Here is a 19,200-nt window from a genome sequence, read left to right on the forward strand (position 1 = left end):
TAGTTTTATGTTTATTTCTATTTTCCTTTCATCAGATATGAAAGGTTAAAAAATAAGATGTTTTGTTGATAGGCCAATTGATTCAGAAGGTTCTAATAATTTATAGAACCTTTCATGAGGAAATGAGGTAAGTTGAAGGTTAATGTTAACAAGGTTACTATAATTTAAGAGCTGTAGTTCAAAAGAAATTACTCATTTATTTGTTGTGCAGTATTGTAATTTATTAAAAAAGTAATCAAACGATCATCAATAGATGAAGTCTACATAGTTCTTTTTCTTTGGAAGTAGTGACCACAAGAATAATTTATTACATTTTTTCATTTCAATAAAAATTGGTGAAAATAATACAATTTTTTTCTTTACATTTTTATTTAAAACTTATTGCTGTGATTAATGGTTGTGTTTAGTGTCTGTCTTTAATTAATTAAATGTCTTTTGCGTAACTGTTATTCATTATTTCCTGTATAAAATATTTTTAAGCATGCTGTTGAGATAAAAATGAAAGTAGTGTTATTTTAATAGCCTTACATCTGTTGTGTTGTAAGACAATTCTGTTGACTGTATTAATATGCACATTTAAGTCCCATGGCATCATAGATCAACCGATCAGTTATGTTTTTAATAGCTCTGTTTTCTAACTTTCTGGTATTGTAACTTCACTTTCTAATTTAAAATACACAATCTTTCTTCTTTAGCTTTAACAATAGAAGGAACAAAAGATTCAGAGAAAATTGGCTCAGTAATTAGATTTTTAAAATTCAGCAATTTCAAGCTTTAAAATGTTATAAAAATTTATTTTGTGTAATAATATTTTTTGGAAGCTATAAAGAAAAAAATATATATATAATGAAGCCAGATGTAGTTTTCAGCGAATTTATTTAAAATTTCAACAACAACAAAAAAAAAAGTCCACATTATAAATGTGCCATGTTTGGAAGCTCTACGCTTAATGCTTTGGCTTGTAGAAGCCCCAACAGGCATACATTCGATTTAATGTCAATATTGATTTTAATCTTATTTAATTTTGCTTGTCATGTGCTTTATAGTAAATCCCGATACAAACAAATTTACATCATTCATTAACTAACTTAAAAATGTTAGTCTTCAAGCTGGATTAAAATTACTTTACAAAATTATAAAAATAACTAGTAGCCAGTAAACGTTTGTATAAAGTGTTATATTTGAAGACTTGTGGTTGATTAAGTTTTAATTGAATGCACATCAAAACATTTTATTTTTATCTGTATTAATATAAAAGACGATTGTGCAAGTGTGAATTTCTATTGGCCAAATCATTTAAATTCGAATTACAACAATTTGGTAGAAATATAATTTGAATGGTGAAAATGTAGATCTCAGGATGTTTTATGTAATTTTATCTAGAATTTCAACCAACTTTTAACTGCCGAACAACTGTTTTGTCGTGGCATATATTGAAAATAATTTAAAATATGTAAAATATTTCATTATTATATATATTAAAATATTAATTGAATTAAAATATGTAAAATATTAATTGAATTAAAATATGTAAAATGTTTATTTGAAAATTTAATAACTTTTTCTAGATGATTTTCTCAGAAGGATTGGCATACATGTAACTCGTATTATTTTAATAGCCTTATGTCGTTCTTTTTATTGTTTTATCCATAATTTTCTCTCATAGAACTTGAACTTTCATTTTAAAAAACAAGTGTGGCTAAGCACTAAATACAGGAAAAAAAAAAAAAAAGCGGGGGGATCTTTGAAGTTAATTATATTTATTAAAAATAAACGATAAAATGTGAATTCGTTCAACATAAAAATTCTATTACTATATTTCAGAGTATTATTTGATAAAAATTTCTCTAACTGAAACTAAAATAGAAAAATTTTCATTCTATAAAAAACGAAATGCATTTTTATATATTTAGTTTAACAATATTTCATATATCCAATTATGTTACAGAAAAAAGGATAGTTTTTAAATGAACATGTTTTAAATTTCGAAATAAAACAATGATAGAAAAAATTTTAGTCTTAGTTGCGAATACAACCAAATTTCAGAAAATTTATTAAATCCATACATAAGGGCCTACTTGAAAAATAATTTCAGCAATGAAATATGTTGTAAAATGCATTAAATTTTTTTTTTTAATTAACTAATGCTACTAATAAAGATGAATGTGTGTGTTTGCGACCAGACCAAATTTAGCACATATATACTTTAGATGGTAAAAATACGCACCTCTGAGCGATTTTTAAATTTTTTTTATTAGAATTTTAATTATTAAGAATGAAGTAAATTTCTAGAATTTTTCAGCCATAACTTCAAAAAATATTATAGAACAAAAATGATTTTTACATCAACTTAATTCTCAAACAACTATCTTCAATTTTTGTGCAATTTTGCAGAATAAATATTTTTAATACGGCGAGATGTGTCAAAATCTGGAATTCATATTTTTGACGATTACAATACTTTTTCTGTGTATACGTCGTTTACGAGAAAATAAGATTAGCAGGGTCGCAGCAGTTTCGATGTACAAAGAAATCGGTTTTTACAGAATAGAATAATAACATATTGCAGAATTAGTCTCGCGAGAGACTAATTCTGGAATATGTTATTATTATTGCATAAAGAAAAAGGACTCCAGTTCCAGCATTTATAAGACAATGTGCAAAGGATTTTAAAACCAATTAATGTCGTGGGTATGCTCCATAAAATTCTCCATGAAAGTTTCTTTCACTAGTTTAATTGCGCAAAAATGTCTAATACTTCTGTGTTAGTGTTCAGTGTACGCAATATTATCGTAAAATACTCAATAAAATTGTACAGTTCCGTTGTGTTACGTGAATATAAATCGAGTTTTCTCCAGATTCTGTCGTTGATTTCCTTTAGAATAATTTTTTTTTAACATTTACACTAGTATAAAAAAAGTTACAAAACTGCGAATACTATGTTGTGCAAATTTGCGTTTTGAAACTGCATGGCCGTTTCGCAATTTCCCACATTTAAAATTAAGGATTGGCTTTCAACTGTAATTGTGTAAGCATGAAAACATGACATCTTGCTTGGCTGTAATCAAATAAGATTTTTATCCTTCTTGGAATGTCTTATTTTGAAATATCTTTCGAAAGGAAGAGGATTGACGACCCTTAATGACGAATCGAGAACTTTCATAAGAAACAAAAACCTCCGGTAGAGTTTCAGTGGTTCAGGCGGGACAACTCTGTCGTGGATTCCTATACAATTGTGCAATCAAGTTCTGTTTTTTCGGATGCTCTCGAAAATGGTGTAAATTTCAAAAGTAGGCGACCACGGATGATGTAGAGGGGCTAAGTGCTAATTTATAACACGCAAGATGCGCAGACGTTTTTGAAAATTTTTTATCAGAATCTTCGTACTTGCATATTAACGCTGCCGCGGTACAGATTTGGCGTTTTTTGCGCTAATGCGCCAATAAAGAGCAATCGTGTTGTTCGCACACAACATAAAAACCGCCAAATCTGTAATTGCGGTGGCATTAATATGTAAGTGCCCAGGATTTTTATGTACGGGCCCTATTACGTCAGCGCAAAGCGAAAATTGATACTGAGAAGTTGTGAACGCGTGCTCCATTTTAATTAGTAAATGGAAAAAAAAAAAAACTTTTTTTAAATCAAAATTTAAGATATGTCTTAATTGATCTTTTTAAAAATATTTTTGCTGATATACTTTATCTGCGTATTAAACATTAAATTTTTTTTAAATTTTATTTCTATTAATCGCTTTATTTTTTTTAAATAAATCAAGAAAAATGTCCGAAACTAGACAATGGGGTAATTTGTAGCAAAATCTCGCGATAACTTGCGAGACTTATTTTCATTTGCATTTTATTCATATAGTTCGACTTTCTGTTTTTAATATTAACAAGGACCTTCAAAGAGCAGATCTTTCTTCAGGATTCACCCTTTCCTCTGAAAGCATTTAAGAGAGGCTCACTTAATTGAAAAAGAATAATGATAAATTCCTAATTCACACAGCTGATAAAGAAGATGGTGTAATTTACAAGAATTAAAAAATACAGTGAAAATAAAGAGAAGAATGTGATTTTAAACTCACATTACTAAGGTAAGTTCACTGTTATGTTGATTGGTTAAATAATTTTACTACCCCTATGTCAAGTGATAATAATTACCAAATGTCTTATTACTTTAATTAATAAAAGAATGGGAAAGAGAAAATTTTAAATAGTTTTGTCTTTATTGTTATAACTTACTCCACTCTGTTACAACTTTCCGGGGCAAGATGTAACAGCCGGCAATTTTTGAAAAAATACTTCTGGTGCTAAAATCAACAAAATTTTAAACTTTTTTAAATGTTTATTATAAATTAATATTTAAACTATAAAAAAAAGCACTCATGCTCAAGGAATTGCAAATATTTAAAAAAAAAAAATACAAACGCTTTACCAAATATTGTTATATCTAATCTTAGTACCCCCTACACACGAGTTTAAAAAGTTTTATTTCATATGAAATAAAACTTTTTGAAACCGATGTTATAGTTGCGGCCGGGGAATGCTGTCACGGTAAGCTTTATTTATTGCAATTGTTTCTAAAAAAATTGGAGAATACTGGGAAACAGGCTACCGCTAATGGTATACAACTTGAAGTCGTAAGCCTTCATATGAAGTAAAATTTAATGAAATCAGAGGCCAGTTATTGGTGGCTTTGGGCGACTGATTCAGTGGTTTTATTTTTTCTCCTTATTATTTTAAATTTACAGATGCCTGTAAAAAAAAAAAGAAAGGGGAAAAAAAGAGGGAATATTACATTTCTTATTAGTGAGTCCTCTCTGTTCATTTAAAATTTTCCTGTTCTCTCGAGATAAAATTTAAAGATTTAATTTTAAAAGTGGTATCTCCAAAAAACAAGATCTAATAATATTATACCATAAAAGAGTTATTTAAAATTTTCGTTAATGAACACTTTACTAATTATTAAGAAGCTGAAAACGTGTTTTATTCATTCATAATTTGCCACTTTTGGTGACTTACTGCAAAGGCATAATGAAGGTAAATGGCGTGCGGGGATATGATTTTTTTTCACCCTCCGTCATCATCAGTAGCTTAGCAAAGTTCAATAGTTCCCAGTTTTTTTCCCCCCTCGTCTTATCTATTTTAAAAGGTGACTTAAAAGCACCAATATTTATTTCCACTCATTACATTTTTTTTGAGGCGCCTCCTAAAATTATTCCCCGGGACATGCATCTATGCACTCAATTCCAACCCTTATCCCTATCGTAGAATAGCTGACAAGAAATTTGAAAACTGAAAATTGTGAAGGAAAAAAAAAAAAACTTTTAAAACTAAAAGATACTGCACCAATTTTTCGCTATTATCAGTAATGACCAAACACTAAAAAATAATAATCAACTATTTTAGTGTGGTAATAAAAACCATATTTATCAGAAGGACAGATATTTACACTCATGTCCAAAATTAAGGTCACAAACATAAAATCTGCGAAAAATGAAAAACTATCCACTGTGTTGCCACGAAATTTCGCACAGACGTACACTACAATGGAAGAAAGAACATAGACACATAACATGGAAAAGATTTTAATTGGGGATTAAAAAATAGAATATATCAAAAAGTGTTGCATTATGAATCAGAGATAAAGCATTTATCTCGGGAAAAGCCTGTCTAATACGGAGTGTGACCATCGTGCACTGCTATACTGGTTTCACAGCGAGCTTTCATACTGTTTATGTGGGTGTCAATAAATGCTTGGAGCAACAAAGCCCACTCTTCCAAAAGCACGGCTTTTAACTCTTGGAGGGTATTAGGAGGTGAGTTACGCTGTGCAATGGCTCTTCCGAGACCATCTCAAACATGTGCAATAGGATTGTGATCCGGAGTCCTCGAGGGTCAGTCCATACGTCGAATATCCTCTCCATCAAGAAAATTATCAACGATCTGGGATCTGTGTGGAAGCGCGTTTTCATCCATAAACATGAATCCTGGGCAAAAAGCACTCCGAAACAACCTCACATAGGCTTCAAGAATCTCATCCCTTTAGAGATGTGCATTGACAGTACCCGCATCGAAGACGTGCAGTGGTGTACGACTGCCCAACATTATGCCACCCCAGATAAGAATTCCTCTGTCACCAAATCTGTTGATTTCTTTTACGTAGGAGGGATGATAGTGAGCTCTTCGCTCTGTCCAGATGAAGATTCGACGAGTGTCACTCTGTGTGGTAAATCTCGACTCATCATTAAAAAGAACACGCCCCATTCTTTCTGTGCCCAAGACTGATATGTTAGGCACCACTACAGCCGGGCTTTTCTGTTGGATGCACTCAAAGGGATGCACTCAACTGGTCACCGGGCATAAAGGGCCCTCTCTGCTAGACGTCTGTATACTTTTTGTCTGGAAATTCTTATTCCAGACACAGCAGCAAGGTCACGAGCAAGTTGAGGAGCCGTTGTCAGCCTATGCCGTCGTGCGCTTAAGGCCAAATAGCGATCCTGTGCAGGCGTCTTTGCTCTGTGACGGCATTGACCGGACTTCCTGGTTATAGTACCACTTGTTTGGAACTGATTCCACAACCTGGATACCACTTTCGGTGCCACTTCTAACCATCGAGCCTCCTCCGCTTGTGACTGCCCAGCTTCAAGCCTGCCAACGGTTCTCCATCTCAAGGCATCGTCTAAACGATTATGAAATCTCATTCTCAATGGAAAGAGGTTAAATTTTTTGTTTTAATGCAATGTTCACAAAATTGAAGGCAAAAATCCCAGATGCCTAAACGGTCTACTTTCAGTAGTTCCCCAAAAACTAATGCTAAACAACATTTTTTCCCACAACAAAGGTTACTATCGTGTTAGCGGTCCTTCACAATATATAAAATATAATTTGTTTAAATTTTACTGGTAGTCATTTAGAATTACTTTGAAAAACATTTTTGTGACCTTAATTTTGGACATGAGTGTACAAAGACATATTTAACGGGTTATCATCATAGAAAAATTCTAGTTTTACGATTGTATCGAATATTTTTGTTTAATAAATACATTTTTGTTTTCATTACAATTAATGCTTATTTTCAAAAGCAAGTAAATGCAGAAAAATTTTAAAGTTAAAAAACTAGTTCGAGAATTGGTTAAAAACTTTTATGCATAACTTAAAAGACATATCACTAAAATGTTTTCTAAAATTCAAATTGCGACAGACAATAAAGCTGTGTTACTTTAGTTACCTTATTTTTCCTCGTTTATTGTGCACATGTACATCCCTAATGAAATCAAATTACATGACGCTACATTTGTATGAAAATGTAACCTTTCCAATCATCTAATACAATACGAGTTATCTTATGGGATTCTGTAACTTCATTTGGTTGAAATATAATTTGATGTCGCTCTTGAGTTTGTTGCCAATACTGTAATCCAAATAAGCAACAAGAATGTCACGGAATATAAGGAACATTTTTAATTAAGCTGAATATATTCCAATCCTCCAAAGTCTGTGATAATTTAGGAGCCTTAGATTTGACGTTCTATGCTGTAGAGTGCCAATACCCTCGGAGCGAAACATACACATTTGTTTTTATTATTAGTAGATATATATTAGAGAGCTTCGTTAATTCTACCAAATATTTGATAAAATAAAAAAAGAAACAAATTTTTATTCCTTAGCTTTCAACAATAGGAGTAAAATGTCCGATTAAATATTTGTAGAAATAATGAAAATGGTTTCAATTGCATTTAACAATGAAAAGTATTGCTGCAGGAATTACACTTGAAAAAATTGCGAAAATTCAAGAAAAAATATACGAGACAAATTGATATTATTAGATTATTTTTTTAATTCTAAGATAGTGTAAGAACAATTTTGATGTTATTATTGTTCCGACAATAATTAATACAAACACTTTGCTTAATGCTTAATTAAAAAATTTAAAATGTCTGCGAAGTGCTTACATTACATTCATACCAAGTTTGATAGTTCTAGCTCCGAAGGTATTTCGCATAAAGCGCCAACAAAAGTATATTTGCTTTTATTATTAATAGAGATTGAACAGAAGGAAAACAGAAAGATGGATACTTTATTCCATTGGATCCAAGAAATGCTCACTGCTCAATTTTTTAAAAAAGTTGTTAGACATAAACATGACAAAATATCTAATTATGGAACCTGCTTTTGTATCTTCACACACTTTGTGAAACGTTGAAAATCAGATTGGTTTAACCTACAATTTATGTTAAGATATTAAATATAATGTCATTCGTATATGAATGGCACAAAAATCCCGAAAAATTAAGATAATCTGTACTAAGTGTGCCGGTTAGTAATTAACTTCTTCACTTGATGCCGCTGGAAACATGGGCCGTTAGTTGCTGGGACTGTATCTCTCAAAATCCCATTGGTGCATAATCGATTTTGAGTTTGCGTGATATTATGTTTGTTAAGTAAACATGTCTAGTTTCAACAAAATAAAAAGCAAGAGCGGTACATACTGCTTTTCTTGTTCCATCAAAAGAAAAACGATATTTCAAGCCGTCATGTCTTTATGGTTTGGTTTGTTTTAGTGGCGCAAAAGCCATATTTGGACATGCTGCGCCAAACGCATATGTCTTTATGGAAAATTACGGTGATAATGCCTTAACGCAAGACGTGAAAGTGCATTGATTGAGGCCAATTAAAAGTGATTGTTCCATACCTTTGCTTTTGATGGTATCAGAAAAGTACGGTGTGGTCCATCAGTTTTTAAAATCTGATGAAGCAATGAATTTCATTCGATGCCATCAACAACTAACCATTTTGAATCATCCATTGATCGACAAGCATCTAAATTGGACTGTAAGACAACGTCTCATCCTACACAGCAAAAGAAACCAGAGCTCATGCCAAGAAACTTTTGCCTATCCACCCTAATCAACAGATTTAACCTCCTCGGAATACCACTTGTTTGCATCGACGTCTCACATCTTCCAGCAACACCTCACAATTATTAAGATATTAGAAAGTTGCTTGCTGGGTGAATTTTTTCAAAATGTAAACATTTTTTTTAGAAAGGTACTATTTGGAAAACAAATGGGCAAAATATATTGATAGCTATAAAGCATACTTTGAATAAAATATGTTACCTTTCTCCCAAGGTACATTTTCTTGTACTTTAAAAAATATTAAGAATATTGAGTGGTACACTTGGTACAGGAATGTCATCGTTTTCAATAACTAATGTTAACACTTTTTTAATCACACAAAAAAATTAGAATTATATGCTATGCTCTCAAATCTTCCTAATAGAATGTGTTATTGTAATAGCATTTCCGTATTAATTGCATAGATAGTCTATGTATAATACAGTGTATCTAGGTTAAAGTATTGTGGGGAAAGACAGCGACCAGCATTAATACGAAAATATATTTATTATAATTAAAGGACAAAACATTACTATACTAACATAAAACATATAAAGATACATTAGCGTGAGCTCTACGTCTTACAGACTCATTGCCCAACTCTCATCTGCCAATAATGGCGGGAAAGCATCACGTGATTAATGACGTGACGCAACATGGCGTCATACAGGATACGGGATCTGTCAGCAGTGAAAAAATGTCATGTTGGGAAAGGAAAATGCAAAGTGAAACAGCAAAGTATTTTATTAATAGTGCCTAATCTTTACTAATGAAACTAAAATTGAAAAGATTAATGAATTTAAAAGATTAAAAATAAATCTTTTCAAATGAAATCGGTTGAATAGTTTTATCGCCTTCGTGCAATTATTGATTACTACGTATATGTAGCTAAAGGGTCGAAACTCAAAAAATCAAGGAGCGGTTTCCAATCCTAGAGATGCATAATCCACGATTTTTTGAATAACAAATAATATTGCTATTGTTATTTTTAAATATGCGTTCCAAATATCTGTTATATCAATCATATTATTAATTAAAAATTATTACTTAATATTAAATATAAAATTTATTAATTGTAATTAATATTTAATTTACTAATTTAATTAACGTGTGATTGAATTAATTCATCTGTTTCAGCTTACTTCTTAAATTTTTTTTTCCTCAAAACTATTTATTTAATTTATTTATTAGAGTGAACCATTTTCTGGAAAAGCTGAGTTAAAAATATATGCCATTTCTTTAAAATGTGTACTTTAGTCCTATATTCTACGAATAGATGGCGCCAGCAGTAAACAGAGTACATGTAATCAAAGTCAATCATGTTACGAGCAATTAAAAATGATCTGTATGGAATAGTGCATCATCAAATACGAATATCGGTCACTCCCGTAAAGTGGAGCGGTGACTTCGCACTTTCTATCCAGTGAAGCCTCGCACTTTCTGGTGAAATCACCGCTGCGATATGCAATTCAATGATACGATACGATACGATACGATAATTCCAATAACCGGTCCGTTCACTTTTCAATCCAATCACAGATTTCTTTCGAGAGCTTCCATTGGACAGATCGTATCGTCACCGCTCCGGCAAATTTCAGTGATATCGTATCGATTGTTAGTTTCTATCGTGATCCAAAACTTGTAATCGAAATATCATCAGTAAGATCGTATTTAAGGATTTGAATCACACCCCACTTTGAAAAGTATTGATCACTTGTATTTGTAACTTTTTGATATTGGTTACGTAATAACCGCTCTGAAAATATTCGTCATCCCTATCCAATCCATGGAGGAACAGCCTGTTATATTCTAATGGGTAATTCCGTAAAAATAAAACATAACTTTTGGATACTTTTAAATCGTGCGCCCTGTACAATATAAATACGTAATAGCCTTGATTTTGCATCACATTTGAATCAAATGATTAGAATATTTTTTTAATTAAACTAAATTAAATATTTGTAATGATTTGATAAAAGAAAAATATGGTTCATTAAGATATTAAGTATTCTTAAAAATTCTTAAAAGAATCAAATTGACAACACATCCCAAAAGAGATAGTGTCACCTGTTTAGATAATTTAAAGAAAGTTAAAGGGTAAAAATGAACGTTATTTTCGTCATTAATTATTCATCTTGCATTCCTTACAATTCCAACAGCAGTCTTACTTAACATAGAGTTGAATCCAATTCTATTCAAATTTCTACAATTAAAAAAAAAACGGTTTTTACTTCAATTTGGAACTGTCTGCTGTTATAATGAATTATTACTAGAAATATCACAGGAAATAGAAACAAAAATATATAATTAAATATATGAAAAATCAGACATTATATAAAATTTCACATGGAACAAATTACATACTGCCATTCTTCTGGGGAAATATCTTTTAAATCCATTTTCATTAACTAATCTGTTTTTCTTAATATTTGACATCAGCTAATTTCTAATTAAATTCATCGTCTGCATTTTTATAGTTTGAAAACAATCAATTAATGTGTAAAGAACAACAATCATAAGATTTCTAACTTTCAACAATGGATTCTCCCATTCGTTGGCTTTCAGTTTCAAATTCAAATTGTTTTACTGGTAAGAAACAATTCAACAATTAGGATAAACATTAGTTGCATTCTTGCAATAAGCCAAAACAAAAGCACACCTTTTTTGGCACGTCAAGTTTGGCTACATCGCGTGCTTTGTTTTTATCATTCGAAGATCCCATCACCTAACACTGGAAGGCGTCCTTTAAAGGAAGATCGAAAAAGCAGGACCTGAATGCAGTGCCAGCAGCTGAAATTCGTCGATGTTTTCAACTCTGATCCATACAAAGAGTTGGATTCTTTTAGTGATGGAGTTCTGAGAACAGAAGATGGAAGGGAATTTAAGATCCACAGAATTTTGTTGGCTCAACGATGCCTTTTCTTCAAAGTTCTTTTCTGCGGTGATTTTACCGACGGCGCAGATGTTCTTCTGAAAGGAATCGACGCTGAAACACTGGACCATATTCTTGTCTATTTGTATACTGGGACCATTCGGCTGAATGAAGAGAATGCCACTGACATACTTGTTGCTTCAGATTACCTCCTCATCGACCCTCTGCTCCAAGAGTGCAGATCTTTCGTTTTAAGGGAGATGACTCCTACCAACTGCATCTCTTTATTCTTGATAGCTTGGCAAATAGAACGATTGGGGATATTGGACCAGTGTCATCGATTTATAGTGATTCATTTCGAAGAGGTTGTGTCTAACTCTGAAGAAATCAGTAGTCTGCCTTTGGAAGCACTAAAGAGAATTTTAAGAGAAAAGTGTCTGAACGTGACTGAAGAAAGAACGGTGTGGAATGTGATTGTTAGATGGATAAAATTCGATTTTCCTTATAGGTTGCAATTCGTTCCAGAGCTACTTAAGTATGTCAGCTTGGAAGATGCGGATGAGCCATTAGCAAATGATATTATGCTTCATAATATTGTCAAAGAAAATAACACTTGCAGAGAACTGACATTCAATAAGTTGCAACATACACCATGTCTTCAAAACTTTCAACAAATTCTGAAGTCACAAAGTGTTATGTCTGGACCTCGTATTCCTTCCAGCCTCCACTTAATAGCCCATTACTGTGTAGCACATACAGGTTGTAGTATCAACATTTATCTCACTTGTGACGATGAAATAGATTATTGGCGAAAAATTGATAGCGTACACTTTTTTCCAGATTGTCTTATTCAGCTGGGTAATTACGTCTACATGTTTGACACTTGGATTAATAAGAGCTTGGCTTTTGACATGCTTGAAGAAAAATGTCTCCCCATGACTCCTATTTCAAAAACTCGATGCCGTTATTCGGTTGTGTCAGTGAATGGATTCATTTATGTGATGGGAGGCGCTGTCGAAGCATTTGATGACATAGAAGATATTGAAAGATTCGATCCAAGCACAGGGAGGTGGGAACTGGTATCCCACATGATTCCAATGTCCCTTTCAGAAGCAGTCGCCTTGAATGGGTACATCTACGCTATAGGAGACGTTGGGGGTGAACCCAATCCCATCATGATGGTTCAAGTTTATGATCCAGCATCTGATAGGTGGTCTTCTGTCTCAGCTCCAAGACTTTTCAGGCATGAATTCACTGCTATTGCATTTCGCGGACATTTGTATCTCATCGGAGGGGAAACATTCGATTGTGTTTTGAGAAGCACGGAAGAATACGATCCAGTTAATGATGTCTGGATTCCAATGCCAGATTTGCCAGTTGCCTATCTAATCCCAAGGGCTGTTGTTCTGAAAGATGTTTTGATCGTTTATGAAGAAAATCTGGAGCACAGAAGTTGCGGTGGAAACACACCTCCGGTTTATTGGGATTCGGAAAATCGAACGTGGCACATCATTCAAGAATCTTCTCCTCTTCGCATGATACACATGTACAAATTTTGTACCATAACAGAGCCCCACATTATCAAAGAAATAGTCAAGCGAAATAGGCACCAAAGCAACAGATGGGTAAAAAGTCCTCTGGCATAACAGATTCTATGTAATTTCCACGAACTTTTAATCCTATTAATGTTCCTAGTTTCGAAATGAAAATTTTCTCATTACTATTAAGTGATTAATAAAATATTACCGTTTTCATGTGAAAATTTTATGCATCTTGTACCCCGTTTTATAGTATTACCTCGCTTTTACGCTCTCTAACATTTCACCATTTTTACAATGCTTTTTGTCATATTGATAAGAAGTGTAGCAAAATTAGTTAAGATTTCCTACATTCAAATATAGTAAAATCTTCGCTACGCCTACGATTTATGAAATTTTAGATTTCATATCAATTTGATGTTTTTTACCGTTTATAGTACGTTACACAGTTCAAATATGAAACAAGATGTGAGAAAATGCCGTATAAACCAATCAGAAATGTTTTGAAAGACTCATTTGCAGAGGGAAGTGAAAATTGTTTCCCTTACCATTATGAGCTTGTACGTTCTTTGTTTGAAAAATAGCTTAAGGAATGGCAGACAACTTCAGTTTGATTTATATACAGAATAATTACAAAAAAAAAAAAAAAAAAAAAAACTATTCCGATATATGAGACTAATTATCATACCGTTCCGTTCTCAGGAATCGGAATAAAATTTTGGTGGTTCAAGGTATTTTGAATATGCGCTCAAAAATCATGAACAACAAGAGTTAAGTTCTAACAGTTACGGTTACAATGACAAAATTTTCAAACGACAGCACCAATTGTTTTTATTGGAATGTGCTCTCCGTAGCAAAAAACAATAAATAGCGTTGGAACTGTACCAGTAGCACAAAAATCACCAGCACTAGACTAAGAGACAATAACCAATAACAGTAGAGAAACAACAGAAATCGGAACATTTTATTGTGTTTCAAGAATTTTCTACTTGGCCTACTTTAACCACAATGACAGTTTTGCATGTAGCAGATGGTGCCTAGAATCAAAGCATTTACCATGCCGAAAGAAATTAGTTGAAATTCACGTTTCTGTAGTTGTTTCTCAAAGTTGTTTTCTCTTTTCTTCTTAGTGTGTCTAAGGCTGATGATTTTCGTGCTACAGATACCTTTCCAAGATTATTCGTAAATGAATTATTTTCTTTTTATATGGAGAACAGATTCCAATAAACAAAGTTGGTGTTGCCATTTGAATATTTTGTACAAGGTCGAAGTACAAGGTGATATATATATATATATATATATATATATATATATAATCACCTTGTACTTCGACGCGTAGCAATAATTACATTTTATATTTCGAATAAATATTAGTTAATATTTCAAACTAGCCGCCTTTAGTGATCAATTGATTCGCTAGAATCAATGGCTGCTAAAGATTTCAACTACAGGGTGGTTATAATTGCACTTTCCCTATAAACAGCATCATACAATGCAAACGGGTGAACGGATTGCAACGAAATCTTGTATAAAAATTATAAACGAGATGCACTCAAGGAATTTCGATAAAAAATATTAGTTCCAAAATGTCCACCAGAGGGTGCCTTTTCCGGAAAAACATTTTATTTAACACAATAAACGACTAAAACAGAATATAGAAAAAATATTTACAATCCAGAACAAGAATTATGTAAAACCGGGAAAAGCTGTCAGTTCTAGGAAAAAAAGTCGAGATTTGCATGCTTGCGAAGAAGAGGAAACTTTATGTAAAACAGGTTAGGGTAAGAAACGTGTGCAGTCGTCATATTTCATGTCGATATTTCCGATTTTAATGATGACGGTATCTTGTTGCGACGTTGAATAACTTAAACAGCTCCATAATGCTTCATGTGCGCAGCATCACAACTGATCAGTTACGATCTGCTGTCGAACACACTGTCCATTCGACTTGAAATTTTGCAGGTGAATGAGGGTGGTCAGATGGAACACCTTTCCTTTCATCATCTTGGACACGATTAACATCTGCTCCTCTTGGGCAATTTCGTCCTAATCGAAAAATTGTTAGTCCTAACTGTTCTTGTTTCTGCAAACTGAACTGTTTCGTTCTTTTCCTCAAACAGCATATTGTTATTTTTTCCTTACCTTTACTTAATGTGGTTCGATGACAAGGTGATCAGAAACTAGTCAATAAATGTTAATATTGTTTCAGTATTCCGGTTTGGTTGTTTAATCTATTAAATCTAATGTTTTTCAGGAAAAGGCGCCCTCTGGTGGACATTTTGGAACTAAAAAATCTTTTTCGAAATTCCGTGAGCGCATCTCGTGTATAGTCTATATACCACATTTCGTTGCAATCCGCTCACTCGTTTGCGTTGGATGATACTGTTTATAGGAAAAGTTTAATTATGTAAATAATTTGTGTGAATTGATTTTAATTGCTTCCTCAATAAAATATTTTTAAGCTTCACATATTATTTTAGAATTTCTTACATCGCTCTACTCATGACGCACTTCTCTTATTTGTTCTATATCAATATACACCAATTTCATCTCAGAAAAGTTTATCAGCTTCAAAACAATGCAATTTAAAAAGTTTTCCACAACTGTTTAGTTCTGGAACTAAACCTCCGTTAAGAATACAGTAATATTGCAAAACGTTTCTTAAAACCATGTCTTATAATGGAATCACTCAACATGGAAAAATAAGTTGAATCTTCATATCTTCATCCTCAACAATGGAAAAAGATCCAGGATGAAATATTAGTAGCAACAATAAAAAAGATTTGTGTTTCACTTCAACAATGAAATATAATATTTAAGATATGCATTAGTTAATTATTTAAAAGAAATAAAAAAGTTATTCTACAAAATAATTGGTATCATTAAAAAGATAATCGTTTGAATTTTAATATGATGCAAAAATCATTTTTGATGTAATTTTTTTGGAAATTTTCGCCAAAAAATGCCAAAATTCGCCTACTTTTAAATGATTTAAAAATTCTAATTATAAAAATCGCCCAAAATGTAAACCAATGAAAATTAATCCCAAGACATAATTGTAACATAATGTAACTGTGCTCTTCTAACTTTCGTGGTACTCTAAATTCACTTTTTTAATCGTTTTTTTAAAGTAAATAGATATTAAACAGAATTCAACAGCGTTATCTTTCAAGAATGGAAGAAAATTACACGATTAAATATTTGATGGAACAATAAAAACGAGTTGGATTTCAAGTTCACAATGTCATCAATTGTTTAAAATTAGACAAAAGATAATCTAAAAAAACCTCTAAAAATTAGGAAAATTTTTTACGACTATTAAATTTGCATCATTAAAGAGACAATTGGTAAAATATGATATACCATTTTTAAAACGGTGCAAAACCCAATTTTGTACAATAGTATTTTTGTAACGAAAATGAACTAATTAAATAAGAAGAAACAATAAAAAAATTCAGCTTAGTTATTAATTAAAAGACTTCGCCAATGTGAACATTCTCATCCTTCATGACATGTATGTACCAAATTTGGTACCTACAGATCAAACGGTTTAGCCTACAGAGTGCCAAAACACACATTCGTCTTTACTTATGGTACAGACTTATCACCTCAAATGATCAAATGGTTCATCAGGAATATTAATTATATTTGTTTTCAGATAAATCATTTAGATATAGCTTCAAGTTCATAGTTCTTCAATTTACTTCAAGTTAGTTTTTTATGTGTATAAACCTTTTATAATGGACGCCAGTCCTAATCATCACAATGATATTAAAAAAGTAAATGTCCGATTCATCTGCCTTCTAAATGTTCCGATATTGTAAATTCATTTTTTTTTTATTTGTCTTCTAAACTGCACAGATATTAAGCAGATTCTTTCTTCTTTAGTTTTCAACAATGGAGGAAATTTGCATGACTAAATATTTGATGAAACAATATAAAATTGGTTTGATGGGTCTGAGTTTCAAGACAACAATGTAATCCATTTATAAAAATTAGCTAATAAAAAAAATCAGATAAAATTTGTGTGACTTTTGAATTGGTATTATTAAAAAGGTAATATTTTACGTTTTAAGACGGTGTAAAATCCATTTTTGTTTAATAATATTTTCGGAAGATACAATGGAAAAACGCCAAAAATTCAGCTTAATTTTAAATTAATTCAAACTCTAATTAAAATTTCTAAAAATCACTTCGAAGTGTACATTCTCACCCTCCTAGGTATATTTGTGCTAAACTAGGTATTGTAGATCGAACTGTCTAGCTTGTAGAGCGCTAGAACTACTCCCCTCCCACCCACACAATCGAGATGTGAACTTGTGAAATATTTATCTCTTTTTTTCCTGGGCGTTTTAACCAATGTGGGGGGGGGGTCTTGCTATTTACATTATCAATGAAATGTAAAAAGCAAAGCGGTGAAAGTGCGATACTGTCAGTAGAGTAATGAGAGTAAGAGCTAATAATTAATTGAATAATTTTTTCATTCCTTTCGTATTTGGTTTAAAAAATTACTGTACAATGAATTTTTGCCTTAAATGCACCCCCTAAAATGGTAACGGAGCATCTATACCCCCTCCCTCTCCAAGGTTGGTATGTACTTCACTATATGTTCTATTTTGTATTTAGTTTCATTATATAGTGACGTAAAGCGAATGTGGATTTTGACCTATTTTTTTCTGTTGAACCTGTAACCAAAAGAAAGAGAACCGAAACCAAACTTTAATATAAAGCTACAATTTTTATGTTAAAACCATATAGTTGCTTTTTTTGAGAAATCTTACTCGTATATTTTTTGATAAATAAACCGACAAAGGACCAACCAATAGACAGATTTGGTCTGAAATTTCACAGAGAGCTACAACTCTGGCGATAAAATCATATGCCAGATTCCAATGGAAAACTTACTATTATCAAGTTCTTCAAATTATCTTCAATAAAAAAACACAACAAAATGAAGTCAATCAACACTGGAATTAATTTTGGAATCTACTGCACATCTTGCGATGGATTCCAAAAGTAAAAAGGACGGATTTCACAGCATTGATTTAAGTAATTTAAGGATCAAAATTAAATAATACACGAAATAATATTTGTTATATATGTTTGATAACACACTCATTAATTCCTATAAACAAAAGTACGTTTTCGCAAAAGTTTCGTACCAGCATTTCGATGTAGATAGTTAGATTCAAATTGATGGTTGTCTTCTGAATGATTCTCCGTTGTGTAAGTCAACACACGATTAAAACTGTAATTTAAAGCTGTGTGTGTAAATTTTTCGAAATATTTTTTAAAAAAAATAATAGTACAATATTTTTTTAAAAAATATATCAGCAGCAATCACATGCCGTAATTAGAGGACGAAATTGGTAGACATTTTCTAGAAAGTGGCCGATTGCGGATGGCTCGACTAAAGCATTTTCAATGGCCACAAAATCATGCAAAATTTTGGTATATCGTTTTGAAGTCATTGTATCATGTAGAAAAAGGTTCTTACACTTCTACTAGAAACAGCTGGCCATACAGTCACTTTTTGAGAATATAGTGATTTTGGAACACACACATGAGGTTTCTCAGTTCCACAAATTCGCCAATTGCGCTTATTGACGAGTCCATCGAGATGGAAATGAGTTTCACCAGAAAACCATATTGAGTTAACATAAAATTTGCCAGAGTCAAACATATACAACAATTCAAATTCCCGGGGGGCACCTCGAAATGAGGATGAGATGCTTCCGCATGGTGGTTGGATCTTGCCACCCTGGAGGGCACACTAATAGGTGGGGGATCTGACTCCTCCCATTGATGATGGGACGTACTTCCTTCGGGGAAGGCTGTACCGTGGCCGGTGACGGCCCTTAGGACTCAACCACAGTTCCCGCCAATGTTGC

General features: G+C 32.3%; 1 long non-coding RNA gene across 2 annotated transcripts in view; it reads left to right on the plus strand.

Moving 5' to 3' along the window:
- Positions 1-3,898: 3,898 nt before the first annotated feature.
- Positions 3,899-19,200, plus strand: part of LOC129975268 (uncharacterized) — a 31,867-nt gene continuing 16,565 nt past the window's right edge. For both annotated transcript variants that reach the window (XR_008785032.1, XR_008785031.1), the window contains exon 1: positions 3,899-4,093. This is a non-coding gene — a long non-coding RNA (uncharacterized LOC129975268). The remainder of the gene's footprint in view (positions 4,094-19,200) is intronic.

This window comes from Argiope bruennichi, chromosome 7 (assembly GCF_947563725.1).
Source record: "Argiope bruennichi chromosome 7, qqArgBrue1.1, whole genome shotgun sequence".
NCBI lineage: Eukaryota > Metazoa > Arthropoda > Arachnida > Araneae > Araneidae > Argiope > Argiope bruennichi.